This window comes from Pristiophorus japonicus, chromosome 12 (genome assembly GCF_044704955.1).
Source record: "Pristiophorus japonicus isolate sPriJap1 chromosome 12, sPriJap1.hap1, whole genome shotgun sequence".
NCBI classification, from domain to species: domain Eukaryota; kingdom Metazoa; phylum Chordata; class Chondrichthyes; family Pristiophoridae; genus Pristiophorus; species Pristiophorus japonicus.
In genome coordinates this window covers 169,179,212-169,194,220 of record NC_091988.1, presented here as the reverse complement: position 1 = coordinate 169,194,220, position 15,009 = coordinate 169,179,212, and positions in this window count along the sequence as shown.

Sequence of the window (15,009 nt, the reverse complement as noted above, 5' to 3'; positions counted from 1 at the left end):
ACCAGACTGATTCCCGGGATGGCGGGACTGACCTATCAAGAAAGACTGGATCAACTGGGCTTGTATTCACTGGAGTTCAGAAGAATGAGAGGGGACCTCATAGAAACATTTAAAATTCTGACGGGGTTAGACAGGTTAGATGCAGGAAGAATGTTCCCAATGTTGGGGAAGTCCAGAACCAGAGGTCACAGTCTAGGATAATGGGTAAGCCATTTAGGACCGAGATGCGGAGGAACTTCTTCACCCAGAGAGTGGTGAACCTGTGGAATTCTCTACCACAGAAAGTTGTTGAGGCCAATTCACTAAATATATTCAAAAAGGAGTTAGATGAGGTCCTTACTGCTAGGGGAATCAAGGGGTATGGCGAGAAAGCAGGAATGGGGTACTGAAGTTGAATGTTCAGCCATGAACTCATTGAATGGCGGTGCAGGCTAGAAGGGCCGAATGGTCTACTCCTGCACCTATTTTCTATGTTTCTATGTTATCCCTTCTCTTACCGCCCTTCTTTTTCACTGGAATATATTTTTGTTGAGCACTATGAAAGAGCTCCTTAAAAGTCCTCCACTGTTCCTCAATTGTGCCACCGTTGTGCTAAGATGCTCCACGCGAGAGCGTAGACCACCTGAGAGACTGAATGTATAAAGACAATAAGACCTTGGGGGAGGGTGATGTCATGTATCTCACACTACTGTATATAACTGTATCTTACCATGCTATACATGACTGTAACTAGATATGACCTGTCACCACAAGCATACTTTACCACCAGGGGTGCACTTGCAGGACACACTGCATACCTGTTCCACACAGGTACATAAAGGCAGGTCTCAGGCAAGTGTGGCACTCGAGAGCTGTGAAATAAAGGTGCAGGTCCAGGGCGACCTTGAATTCAGCATGTGCCTCGTGTAAGTCTGTACTGCAGGGTCAGGACTTTACACTTCTGTCTTTGCCCACCTACTGCTGAAACCCTCATCCATGCCTTTTTCACCTCTAGACAACAGTTCCACATGTCTCCTGTCTGGCCTTTCATCCTCCACCTTCTATGAACTTCAGTTCATCCAAAACTCTTGTATTCTATCTTGCATCAAGTCCCACTCATCCATCACTCCCGTGCTCACTGACTTACATTGGCTCCTCTCCCTCAACGCCTCCAATTTAAAATACTCATCCTTATAGAAACATAGGAAAATAGGTGTTTCAACTCTTTTGTGGCCTGGCCCTTCCCTATCTCTGTCACCTCCTCCAACCTTACAAACCTCTCTCAAACTCTCCCTTCCTCTGACTCTGGCCTCTTATGCCTCCCCATTGCCCCACTAATGCAGCTACCTGGTCTCCAACATGATGGAATTCCCTTCCTTAGCCTCACTGCCTCTCCCACTCCTCAAAAGACCCTCCTTGAGCACCTCTTTTACCAAGCTTTTGGTCACAATGTCTCCGTCTTTGTTTCAGTGTCCATATTTGATTATGCCTCCATGAAGTGCCATGGGACATTTTTCTATGTTAAAGGTGCTATATAAATGCAAGTTGTTTTAATACATATTATCATCATCATATGCAGACGCTCAGAGTCAAGGATGACTTGCTTCCACTCTTAGAGTGAGTTCTCAGGTGACTGATGAATCCAATGAGGGACCTACAGTCTCTGTCACAGGTGGTGCAGACAGTGGTTGAAGGAAAGGGTGGGTGGGAAGCCTAGGTTAACGCATGCTCCTTCCATTGTGTGCTTGGTTTCTGCTTGTTCTCGGTGGTGGGACTCGAGGTGCTCAGCGCCCTCCTGGATGCTGTTCCTCCATTTTGGACGATTGTGGGCCAGGGATTCCCAGGAGTCGGTGGGAATGTTGCACTTTATCAAGGAGGCTTTGAGGGTGTCCTTGAAGCATTTTCTCTGCCTACCTGGGACTCGCTTGCCGTGTCGAAGCTCCGCGTAGAGCGCTTGCTTTGGGAGTCTCATGTCAGGCATGGGGATGATGTGGCCCGCCCAATGGAGCTGATCGAGCGTGGTCAGTGCTTCGATGCTGGGGATGTTGGCCTGAGCAAGAACACTAACGTTGGTGCGCCTATCCTGCCAATGGATTTGCAGGATCTTGCGGAGAAAGCGCTGGTGGTAATTCGCCAGCATTTTGAGGTATATGCTGTATATAGTCCACGTCTCTGAGCCATATAGGAGGGCAGGTCTCACTACTGCATTTAGGGTTAGGGTTAGACCATCAGCCGGATTTGAGGTCCTAGTCTTCACACACTCTCTTCCTCAGGTGACCGAAGGCTGCACTGGCACACTGAAGGTGGTGTTGGACCTCGTCACCAATGTCTGTTCTTGCTAACAGTAGGCTCCAGAGGTATGGAAAATGGTCCACATTGTCCAAGGCCTCATTGTGGATTTTGATAATCGGGGGGGCAGAGCTGTATGGTGGGGTCAGGTTGGGAGAGGACCTTTGTCTTGAGGATATTTAGCTTAAGGCCCATGCTCTCGTACACCTCGGTGAAGCTGTTGACGATGGAGGCTGAACTCCAAGCTGAGTGTGCGCAGATGTAAGCGTCATCTGCATACTGTAGTTCAATGAGAGTTTGGGACGACCTTGGATCTGGCCTGGAGGTGGCGGAGGTTGAACAGATTCCCATTTGTTCTATAATTTAGCTCCACTCCAGCGGGGAGCTTGCTAAGGGTGAGGTGAAGCATTGCAGCAAGGAAGATCAAAAAGAGCATTGGTGAGATGACGCATCCTTGCTTGACCCCAGTCCAGATGTGGATTGGGCCTGTGGTGGATCCATTGGTCAGGATCACGGCTTGCATGTCATCGTGGAGCAGACGAGGAGGATGGTGACAAACTTTTGAGGGCAGCCGAAATGGAGGAGGATGCTCCATAATCCCTCACAGTGTCAAAGGCCTTTGTGAAGTCAAAGAAGGCCATGTACAAGGGTTCGTGCTGTTCCTTGCATCTCTCTTGTAGTTGTCACATTGTGAAGATCATGTCCGTTATTCCCCTTTGTGGACGGAATCCGCATTGCGATACTGGAAGGAGCTCTTCAGCCACAGGGAGCAGATGATTGAGGAGGATTCTTGCGATGACTTTCCCTGTGGCCGACAGCAGGGAGATTCCTCTGTAGTTACCGTAGTCGGGCGTCCGATTGGTGAGTAGCTTTTCTTTTTATTTTTTATATCAGTAAATAAACTGTAACATTGTTGTTACCAATTTAAGGGTATCTAAGGGTTAAGGCATGGCAGGAGAGCTCGGTCACGTGTTATGCTCCTCCTGTACCATGTGGGAACTCAGGGACACCGGAAGTGTCCCTGAGGACTACGTGTGTGAGAAGTGTATCCACCTCCATCTCCTGACGGACCGCGTTGCGGAATTGGAGCTGAGGGTGGATTCACTCAGGAGCATCCACGATGCTGAGAATGACATAAGTGGCACGTGTAGTGAGTTGGTCTTACCGCATGAGAAGGATCCACAGCCAGCTAGGGAATGAAAGACCAGCAGGAAGAGTAGTACAAAGAAGGTAGTGCAGGGGTCCCATCTTGTCATCCCCCTGCAAAACAGATACACTGCTTTGAGTGCTGTTGAGGGAGATAACTCATCAGGGGAGAGCAGCAGCAGCCAAGTTCATGGCACCGTGGCTGGCTCTGTTGTACAGGAGGGCATGAAAAAGAGTGGGAGAGCGATAGTGATAGGGGATTCAATCATAAGGGGAATAGATAGGCATTTCTGCGGCCGCAACCGAGACTCCAGGATGGTATGTTGCCTCCCTGGTGCAAGGGTCAAGGATGTCTCCGAGCGAGTGCAGGACATTCTAAAAAGGGAGGGAGAACAGCCAGTTGTCGTGGTGCACATTGGTACCAATGACATAGGTAAAAAAAGAGATGAGGTCCTAATAGATGAATTTAAGGAGCTAGGAGCTAAATTAAAAAGTAGGACCTCAAAAGTAGTAATCTCGGGATTGCTACCAGTGCCACATGCTAGTCAGAGTAGGAATCACAGGATAGCACAGATGAATACGTGGCTTGAGCAGTGGTGCAACAGGGAGGGATTCAAATTCGTGGGGCATTGGATCAGGTTCTGGGGGAGGTGTGACCAGTACAAACCGGACGGTCTGCACTTGGGCAGGACCGGAACCAATGTCCTAGGGGGAGTGTTTGCTCGTGCTGTTGGGGAGGAGTTAAACTAATATGGCAGGGGGATGGGAACCAATACAGGGAGACAGAGGGAAACAAAAAGGAGACAAAAACAAAAGACAGAAAAGAGATGAGTAAAAGTGGAGGGCAGAGAAACCAAAGGCAAGAAACAAAAAGGGCTACTGAATATAAAAGGACTGCAGGAGGGGTCAAAACTAAAAATCATGGTTTAAAAACTAGGATGAAAACACTCTACCTAAATGGACGCAGCATTCGAAATAAAGTAAATGAGTTAACGGCACAAATCATTACAAATGGGTATGATTTGGTGGCCATTACAGAAACATGGTTGCAAGGTGGCCAAGACTGGGAATTAAACATACAGGGGTATCTGAGGTTTCAGAAAGATAGGCAAGAAGGAAAAGGAGGTGGGGTAGCTCTGTTAATAAAAGATGATATCAGGGCAGTTGTGAGGTATGATATTGGCTCCAATGAACAAAATGTTGAATCATTGTGGGTGGAGATTAGAGATAGTAAGGGGAAAAAGTCACTGGTCGGCATAGTTTATAGGCCCCCAAATAATAACTTCACGGTGGGGCGGGCAATAATCAAGGGAATAATGGAGGCATGTGAAAAAGGAACGGCAGTAGTCATGGGGGATTTTAACCTACATATCGATTGGTCAAATCAAATCGCACGGGGTAGCCTGGAGGAGGAATTCATAGAATGTATACGGGATTGTTTCTTCGAACAGTATGTAACAGAACCTACAAGGGAGCAAGCCATCTTAGATCTGGTCCTGTGTAATGAGACAGGAAAAATAAACGATCTCCTAGTAAAAGATCCTCTCGGAATGAGTGATCACAATATGGTTGAATTTGTAATACAGATTGAGGATGAGGAAGTTGTGTCAGAAACGAGCGTACTATGCTTAAACAAAGGGGACTACAGTGGGATGAGGGCAGAGTTGGCTAAAGTAGACTGGAAACAAGGACTAAACGGTGGCACAATTGAGGAACAGTGGAGGATTTTTAAGGAGCTCTTTCATAGTGCGCAACAAAAATATATTCCAGTGAAAAAGAAGGGCGGCAAGAGAAGGGATAACCAGCCGTGGATAACCAAGGAAATAAAGGAAAGTATCAAATCAAAGACCAATGCGTATAAGGTGGCCAAGGTTAGTGGGAAACTCGAGGATTGGGAACATTTTAAGCAACAGCAAAGAATGACTAAAAAAGCAATAAAGGGAAGATAGATTACGAAGGTAAACTTGCGGAAAACATAAAAATAGATAGTAAAAGCTTTTACAGATATATAAAACGGAAAAGAGTGACTAAAGTAAATGTTGGTCCCTTAGAAGATGAAAAGGGGGATTTAATAATGGGAAATGTGGAAATGGCTGAGACCTTAAACAATTATTTTGCTTCCGTCTTCACAGTGGAAGACACAAAAACCATGCCAAAAATTGCAGGCCACAGGAATGTGGGAAGGGAGGACCTTGAGATAATCACTATCACTAGGGGGGTAGTGCTGGATAGGCTAATGGGACTCAAGGTAGACAAGTCCCCTGGTCCTGATGAAATGCATCCCAGGGTATTAAAAGAGATGGCGGAAGTTATAGCAGATACATTCGTTATAATCTACAAAAATTCTCTGGACTCTGGGGAGGTACCAGCGTATTGGAAAGCAGCTAATGTAACGCCTCTGTTTAAAAAAGGAGGCAGGCAAAAGGCAGGTAACTATAGGCCGGTTAGTTTAACATCTGTAGTGGGGAAAATGCTTGAAACTATTAAGGAAGAAATAGCGGGACATCTAGATAGGAATAGTGCAATCAAGCAGACACAGCATGGATTCATGAAAGGGAAATCATGTTTAACTAACTTACTGGAATTCTTTGAGGATATAACGAGCATGGTGGATAGAGGTGTACCGATGGATGTGGTGTATTTAGATTTTCAAAAGGCATTCGATAAGGTGCCACACAAAAGGTTACTGCAGAAGATAAAGGTACGCGGAGTCAGTGGAAATGTATTAGCATGGATAGAGAATTGGCTGGCGAACAGAAAGCAGAGAGTCGGGATAAATGGGTCCTTTTCCGGTTGGAAATCAGTGGTTAGTGGTGTGCCACAGGGATCAGTGCTGGGACCACAACTGTTTACAATATACATAGATGACCTAGAAGAGGGGACAGAGTGTAGTGCAACAAAATTTGCAGATGGCACTAAGATTAGTGGGAAAGCGGGTTGTGTAGAGGACTCAGAGAGGCTGCAATGAGATTTTGATAGGTTAAGCAAATGGGCTAAGGTTTGGCAGATGGAATACAATGTCGGAAAGTGTGAGGTCATCCACCTTGGGAAAAAAAACAGTAAAAGGGAATATTATTTGAATGGGGAGAAATTACAACATGCTGCGGTGCAGAGGGACCTGGGGGTCCTTGTGCATGAATCCCAAAAGATTAGTTTGCAGGTGCAGCAGGTAATCAGGAAGGCGAATGGAATGTTGGCCTTCATTGCGAGAGGGATGGAGTACAAAAGCAGGGAGGTCTTGCTGCAACTGTATAAGGTATTGGTAAGGCTGCACCTGGAGTACTGAGTGCAGTTTTGGTCACCTTACTTAAGGAAGGATATACTAGCTTTGGAGGGGGTACAGAGACGATTCACTAGGCTGATTCCGGAGATGAAGGGGTTACCTTATGATGATAGATTGAGTAGACTGGGTCTTTACTCGTTGGAGTTCAGAAGGATGAGGGGTGATCTTATAGAAACATTTAAAATCATGAAAGTGATAGACAAGATAAGAGGCAGAGAGGTTGTTTCCACTGGTAGGGGAGTCTAGAACTAGGGGCACAGCCTCAAAATACGGAGGAGCCAATTTAAAACCGAGTTGAGAAAGAATTTCTTCTCCCAGAGGGTTGTGAATCTGTGGAATTCTCTGCCCAAGGAAGCAGTTGAGGCTAGCTCATTGAATGTTTTTAAGTCAAAGATAAATAGATTTTTAACCAATAAGGGAATTAAGGGTTACGGGGAGAGGGCGGGTAAGTGGAGCTGAGTTCACGACCAGATCAGCCATGATCTTGTTGAATGGCGGAGCAGGCTCGAGGGGCTCGATGGCCTACTCCTGTTCCTAATTCTTATGATCTTATGTCCCCTTTTTTGAAGATGGTCACAATTACTTTATTCCTGAGATCTCCTGGCATGCTCTCTGCCTTCCAAATAAGAGAAATGTGGTCATGTATTCGTGGCAATAGTGCTTCTCCGCCATGCTTTAGTGCTTCGCGGGAATTCCATCTGCTCTTGTTGCCTTGTTATTCTTCAGCTGAGGGATGGCCTTTTCTACCTCGTGCTGGGTTGGGATTGTGCTGAGATGGTGGTGGGTAGCATGCTGCAGGATGGAGTTGAGGACACTTGCGTCGAAGACAGAGTCTCGGTTAAGGAGATCTTCGAAATGCTCCTTCCAACGGGCACTAACTGCCTCTATCCTTGATGAGTACCTCACTGTTCTTGGCCAGCAGTGAGGTAGGGCCTTGGGTGCTTGGGCCATAGGTGGTCTTGACTGCGTTGAAGAATCCACGCACGTCGTGGTTGTCGGCTAACTGCTGGATCTCCTGTGCTTTCTCCACCTATCATCTGTTTTTTAGATTTTTTTGCTGGACCTCGGCCTTCAGCCGTCAGTAGAGCTACTTCCTTGCTCTCGTATTGGGTTGCTGTTTTATTAATACATAATACAATTAACAACAGCCGCTTTATTATATTTGGCAGCAGTCATCGTTTGTTCTTTACAAAAGCAAAATACTGTGGATGCTGGAATCTGAAATAAAAACAGAAAATGCTGAAAATCTCAGCAGGTCAAGCAGCATCTGTGGAGAGAAACAGAGTTAATGTTTCAGGTCTGTGACCCTTCATCAGAACTGGAAAAGTTCGAAACGTAACAAATTCCACCACCCTCCTGCGCCTGGCAGAACTTATTCTCACATTGAACGACTTCACTCACTTCCTCCAAATTAGAGGTGTTGCTATGGGAACCCACATGGGTCCCCTTCTATTGGTGCCACAAGGGCCGGTAATGAGTATGCAAATGAGTTCTGGCCAGGCGGCCAGCTTCCAGCGCCCCGCTGAGAAATTTGTTGCCGGTTTTGCAGGGGTGGTGAGCAGTACCGCTCGGCGGCGTCGAGCCAGTGTGCAACATCCCCGGTTGTGACTCCGTTGTGAAATTTGTTTGGAGTGAGACCCGTAGTGCCCCATAGCGTGCCGTAGTGGGACTGCCTGCGAAAACGGGTGGTCCGAGCTGTTCTGGCAGCAGTGAGGGAAGGAATGACAACATGAGGTAAGTGTGATTGTTTTATTTTTGCGATTTATCTTTATGTGGGGTGAGCAATGTATTTGGAATGTTTTTCGTGTTTTTTTGGGCAATTTTTTTTTTCCCAGGGAAGCCTCTCTTTGGGTGCTCCAACAGATTTTCAGTTGCTCAACCAGCCTCGCGCCTTAAAAGAGGTGTGGAACACCTCCCTTAGCGTTCCGCTCCACACTCAGAGCCCAGCTGGTGAACTTTGTGACTGCAGACGGAAATCATTTCCCAGCGCAAAATTTACCGCCCCACCGCCATTATTGCCCGAAAAGGCCTCCACCGAAAATCCAGCCCCAGGTTCCAGAGCTACTTGGATTCCCTCCCTCACCTCGTTTTCCAGTACATTGATGACAGTATCGGTGCCGTTTTCTGCTCTCACCCTGAACTAGAAAATTTCATTCGCTTTGCATCCAATTTCCACCCTTCCCTCACCTTCACATGGTCAATCTCCGACTCTTCCCTTCCCTTCCTCGACCTCTCTGTCTCCATTTCTGGGGATAGGCTATTGACAAACATTCACTATAAGCCCAGTGACTCCCACAGCTACCTGGACTAACTTCCTCTCACCCCGCATCCTGTAAGGACTTCATTCCATTCTCCCAGTTTCTCCGTCTCCGTTGCATTTGTTCTGATGATGCCACCTTCCACACTAGTGCCTCTGACATGTTTTCCTTTTTCCTCAACCGAGGATTTCCCTCCATCGTGGTTAATATGGTCCATGAACGTGTCCATTCTAGTTCCCATACTTCTGCTCTCACCCCTTCCCCTCCCTCCCAGAACACAATAGAGTTCCCTTTGTCCTCACCTTTCATCCCACCAGCCTCCACGTACAATGGATCATCCTCCGCCATTTCTGCTACCTCCAATGTGATCCCACCACCAAATTCAACTTCCCCTCCCCTCTCAGCATTCCAAAGGGACCGCTCCCTCCGCAACACCTGGTCCACTCCTCAATTACCCACTCTCCTTTCCACGGCACCTTCCTGTGCAAGCGCAGGAGATGCCATACCTGCCTTTTACCTCTTCCTTTCTCACTGTCCAGGGCCTCAAGCACTCCTTCCTGGTGAAACAGCGATTTACTTGCACTTCTTTTAATTTAGTATACTGTATTCCCTGCTCACGATGTGGTCTCCTCAAGAACAAACACAGATTAGGTGACCGCTTTGCAGAACATCCGTTCAGTCTGTAAGCATGACCCCGAGCTTCCGGTCGCCTGTCACTTTAATTCTCTGCTCCACTCCCACTCTGATCTCTCCGTCCTTGGCCTCTTAAACTGTTCCAATGAAGCGCTATGCAAGCTCGAGGAACAACACCTCATCTTTCGTTTAGACACTTTACAGCCTTCTGGACAATATCGAGTTCAACAATTTCAGACCATGACCTCTGTGACCTCTGACCATACTTTTTTCCCTTTTTTTTTACAACCTCCCCCCCTCTTTTTTTCTCTTCCCCATAGCAGTTGGTGATCATTCTGCCATTCACACCCCATCTACACTCATCTTTTGTTTCTTAACTTGTACCATTACCATCACATTTTTGCCCATCATCCCTTTTGTCTCTTAGGGCTGGATTTTCAAGAGGTTTGCAACCGGGTTTTCGCGATTTGACCCACTGCGACGAAAACCCGGTCGCAAAGCCCGGGCGGGACCCTCGAGTACCTGTTTGCGGCGGCGCTTCCAAGTACTGCTGGGGAGAGGTGTGCCGACGTGCAATGACTCCGAATGCATTTGCAATCGAGTTTCGGCACTCTCCCGACCCGTATGCTGGGCCCCGAACACCGCAGACCTGCCAGCAGCGGTAAGTATGAAAACCTGCAAAAAAAGTAAGTTAAAGTTTTAATTTTTATTAATTTTTTGCAGCGATTAGTTAGATAAGTGTCTTGTAAATGTTTTTAGAATGTTACTTAGAATTTTATTCTCCCCCTCCCAAGGCCTCTGTCGCAGCGCTCCCGGCCCCGCACTAAAGTTGGCGAGGATCACGTTTTTGTACCGAGAACGCTTGTGCAACGCCTCCCTTTGCAATGCGCCCCCCCCCCCTCAAAGGCCGAAAGTTAGGCCTTAAATTGTTAGCGCAGCGAAAATGGTAATTTTCACTTATCACTTGCGTTTTCACCCAAAAATCCCAAAACACGAAAATCCAACTCTTCTGCCTTCCACCCTATCACAGATCTTCCTTTTGGTTCTTTCCTCCCCTCTCCCTTTCACTGCCCCTACACTTCCTTAAGAATCTGTTACATCTCAAACTTTTCCAGTTCTGACGAAGAGTCACAGACCTGAAACGTTAACTCTGTTTCTTTCTACAGATGCTGTTTGACCTGTCGAGATTGTCAGCATTTTCTGTTTTTATTATCGTTTGTTCTTTTATGGTTTTGAACTTGATCATAATAAAAAAAATTGTGCATGTAATAGCATAACAAGATGTTTGTGAGATAGACTTCAAAAAATATATTTTACAGACATAGCTAAATAAAGTCATTGTATGTTCTTAGTCAATTTATTCAGTAAGGCTATCACACAGACATGTTCAGTTATTGCACAGAAAGGGACTAGATCTTCTCTTTGATTTTGCAATAGTTCCATTTTGCATTATTGCACATCCAGAACAGCACTGGATGATAGAATATATTAGTCTACAAGGGGCAGTCTTTGGCATACTGTGTTGCCAACCCATCAAATTCTAGATGGATCCTAGGGCATCTTTGACCAAATTGGCAGCTTTCCACCAACTGTTATTTTTTGTTTTGGAATGTGTTCTGGGAAACAGACCATAGAGCATAGTCCCCTGCTCAGGAGATACTTCATAACCAATCAATTTGTATCCTACTTTCTTTGCAAACTCAAATTCTGAAAGACGTAATGTGGCACTTTTCAATGCTATGTTAAAGACTTTCCAGCTGTATATAAATGAACTGACTGAGGGTTCCTCCCTCATCACCATCCAAAAGTCACTAAAGATGAGATATTCTTCCAGACTTAGCTGTCCTCTGAGGGAACTTTCTCACATGTTCCAGTGCCTCCTCCCTTTGGAGAGCCATTAACAATGTTCCAAATTGAGTCATTTTCCTGTAAGAATTTTTCTATGAAGGATAGCTAATACAAAATGTTCAATATGACCGGATTTATTACTCTTAACACAGGGAGCATATCTTACACACACATATTTGCACACAAATCCACCCAGCACATATTCCCAGATACTTTTATCCATATCCACACTGCAGCCCACATCCATGGATACTTTCTGTACACATCCACCCTTTAGCACACACACCAGATATCGTCGTCAAAGTGCCACATAATAGGCTTGCCAGCAAAATTGAAGCCTATGGAGTAAAAGGGACAGTGGCAGCCTGGATACGAATTTGGCTAAGTGACAGGAAACAGAGAGTAGTTTTGACCAGTTGTTTTTCGGACTGGAGGAAAGTGTTCCCCAGGGGTTGGTTCTAGGACCATTGATTTTCTTGATATATATTAATGACTTGGACATGGATGTATAGGGCACAATTTACAAATTTGCAGATAACACAAAACTTGGAAGTATAGTGAACAGTGAGGAGGAGCGTGATAGACTTCAGGAAGACATAGACAGGCTGGTGAAATAAGCAGACGTGGTAGATGAAATTTAGCGCAGAAAAGCGTGAAATGATACATTTTGGTAGAAAGAATGAAGAGAGGAAATATAAACTAAAGGGTACAATCCTAAAGCGGGTGCACGAACAGAGAGACCTGGGGGTATGTGTGCATAAATCGTTGAAGGTGGCAGGGCAGGTGGAGAAAGCAGTTAAAAAGGCTCCACCATTTAATACGATCATGGCTGATCCGATCATGGACTCAGGCCCACTTCCCTGCCTGCTCCCCATAACCCCTTATTCCCTTATCGGTTAAAGCACTGGCTTGGCCCTAACTGGAGTACTGTGCCCAATTCTGGGCACCACACTTTAGGAAGGATGTGAGGGCCTCAGAGAAGATGCAGAAAAGATTTACGAGAATGATTCCAGGTATGAGGGACTTCAGTTACGTGGATAAACTAGAGAAGCTGGGGTTGTTCTCCTTAGAGCAGAGAAGATTGAGAGGAGATTTGATAGAGATGTTCAAAATCCTGAAGGGTTTGGACAGAGTAGATAGAGAAAAACTGTTCCCATTGGCAGAAGGGTACAGATTTCAGGCGATTGGCAAAAGAACCAAAGGCGATGCAAGAAAAAACCTTTTTACGTAGCGAGTGGTTAAGATCTGGAATGCACTGCCTGAAAGGGTTGTGGAGGCACACTTAATGTTATCTTTCAAAAGGGAGTCGGATAAGTATCCGAAGGAAAAAAATTGCAGGGCTACGGGGAAAAGGCAGGGGAGTGGGACCAGCTGAGAGTTGGCACGGGCTCAACGGGCCGAATGACCTTCTTCCGTGCTGTAATTCTATTCCATACACATATCCACCCAGCAGCACACATCACTGGATATCTTGTGCACCATCCACCAAGCAGCACTCCTCAATGAATACTTTGCACATATCACCGGGTACTTTCAGTGCAGTAATGAACATAAGAACAGAAGAAATAGGAGCAGGAGTAGGACATTTGTCCTCTCGAGCCTGAAACACCAATCAATAAGATCATGGCTGATCTGATCCTGGCCTCAAATCCACTTCCCCGCATGCTCCCCATAACCCTTGACTATCATTCAAAAATCTATCTATCTCCACCTTAAATAGATTCAAAGACCCAGCCTCCACAGGTCTCTGGGGTAGAGAATTCCAAAGATTCACAACTCTCAGAGAAGAAATTCCTCCTCATTTCTGTTTTAAATGGGCGACCCCTTATTCTGAAACTATGCCCTCTAGTTCTAGATTCCCCCATGAGCGGAAACATCCTCTCCACATCTATCCTGTCAAGCCCCATCAGAATCTTATATGTTTCAATAAGATCACCTCTCATTCTTCTAAACTCCAAGGAGTATTGGCCCAACCTTCTTCATATGACAACCCCTTCATCTCAGGAATCAACCTCGTGAACCTTCTTTGAACTGCCTCCAATGCAAGATCAGGCAACTCTCGATTATCCGGGTCCCTCAGGGATCGGGCTATTCCGGGTAAATGATTTTGCCGCTAGAGCAAGTGCACGTACTTGGCGAGAATGTTTGGGTCCCAAATTTGACGTGGAAAGGTAAAAACACGGGCAAGGATAGGGTGAACCCTATTGTGTTGGAAGCGGATATTCCTAAACTCTCTGGAGTGGGAACATTCAATAAATAATTAATTGCACCCAGGACTGCAGTTACTCACTGATGTCAGCGCTTTCGTGCAAACAACGGATGGTGCAGAAAGGGGTCAGCGCAGGACTGTGTGTGGGGTGGGTTTAATGGTCGTGTGCAAGAGCGTGTTAAAGACCAAAAATGAGCAGTTTGGGGAGCTTTGCATTGCTTTCTGTTGTAGTTGGGATCAGCTTGTTTTCCGGTGCTGAGATTAGAAAAACAGCGAAATGTCCATCTCGCTGCAGATGTATGCAGGACACTATCACAGTTTTTAAAAGTGCCGTTGCAGCGGGTTCTCCGTTCGATCCGTGTACGGATAATCGAGAGATGCTTGTATATTCTTCCTTAAATAAGAAGACCAAAACTGTATGCAGTACTCCAGGTGTGGTCTTACCAATGCCCTGTACAGTTGGAGCAGGACTTCCCTACTTTTATTACTCCATCCCCTTTGCAATAAAGGCCAGCATTCCATTTGCCTTCCTGATTACTTGTTGTACCTGCATGCTAACTTTTTGTGTTTCATGCACAAGAACCCCAGGTCCTGTGCTGTACTACAGAATTTTGAAATCGCTCCCCATTTAAATAATAATTTGCTTTTTTATTTTTCCTACAAAAGTGGATAACCTCACATTTCCCACATTATAGTCCATTTGCCAAATTTTTGCCCACTCACTGAGGCGATCTATGGGCTCAATTTTCTCCAGTGATTTGCGTCGTTTTTTTTGGAGTAGGCTGCTTTTTTTGGCCTAAGTTAAAAATTCACAGTTTCCCCAATCAATTTGCACCAGTGTAACTCAGTTAATTAAGATTTTTTTAGGTAAGTTTTTTTTCAGCCAAAGGGGGCGTAACCAGCCACTTACACCAATTCTGGCCATTTAGGGAACTTTTGCCAGCTGAGAGTTACTCCAGTTCTGCGTAGGCCAACATATGTGACCTCTCCAGAAAAACCTTGCGGAGAGTTAAAGAAATCGGCGCAGGTAAGGAAATCGGAGGAGGCCATTCGGCCTGGGCTAGGGGCGGGGAACGGACCAGGAGGGCACTAAGGGCCAGGGTCGGCGGGGGAGCGGATTGGCAAACCCTTCTGCCAGGGCTAGGGTCAGGCAGCAGATTGGGAATGCACTCGGGGCCAGGGTCAGGCGGGGGAGCGGATCGGCAAGCACTTAGGCCTGGGCTAGGGGCGGGGAGTGGACCGGGAGTGCACTTGGGGCCAGGGTCGGCGGGGCTAGGTTCACCTTTATCCACCCTGCTCATTATATCCTCAAAGAACTCCAGCAAATTTGTCAAACATGATTTCCCTTTCATAAAATCATGCTG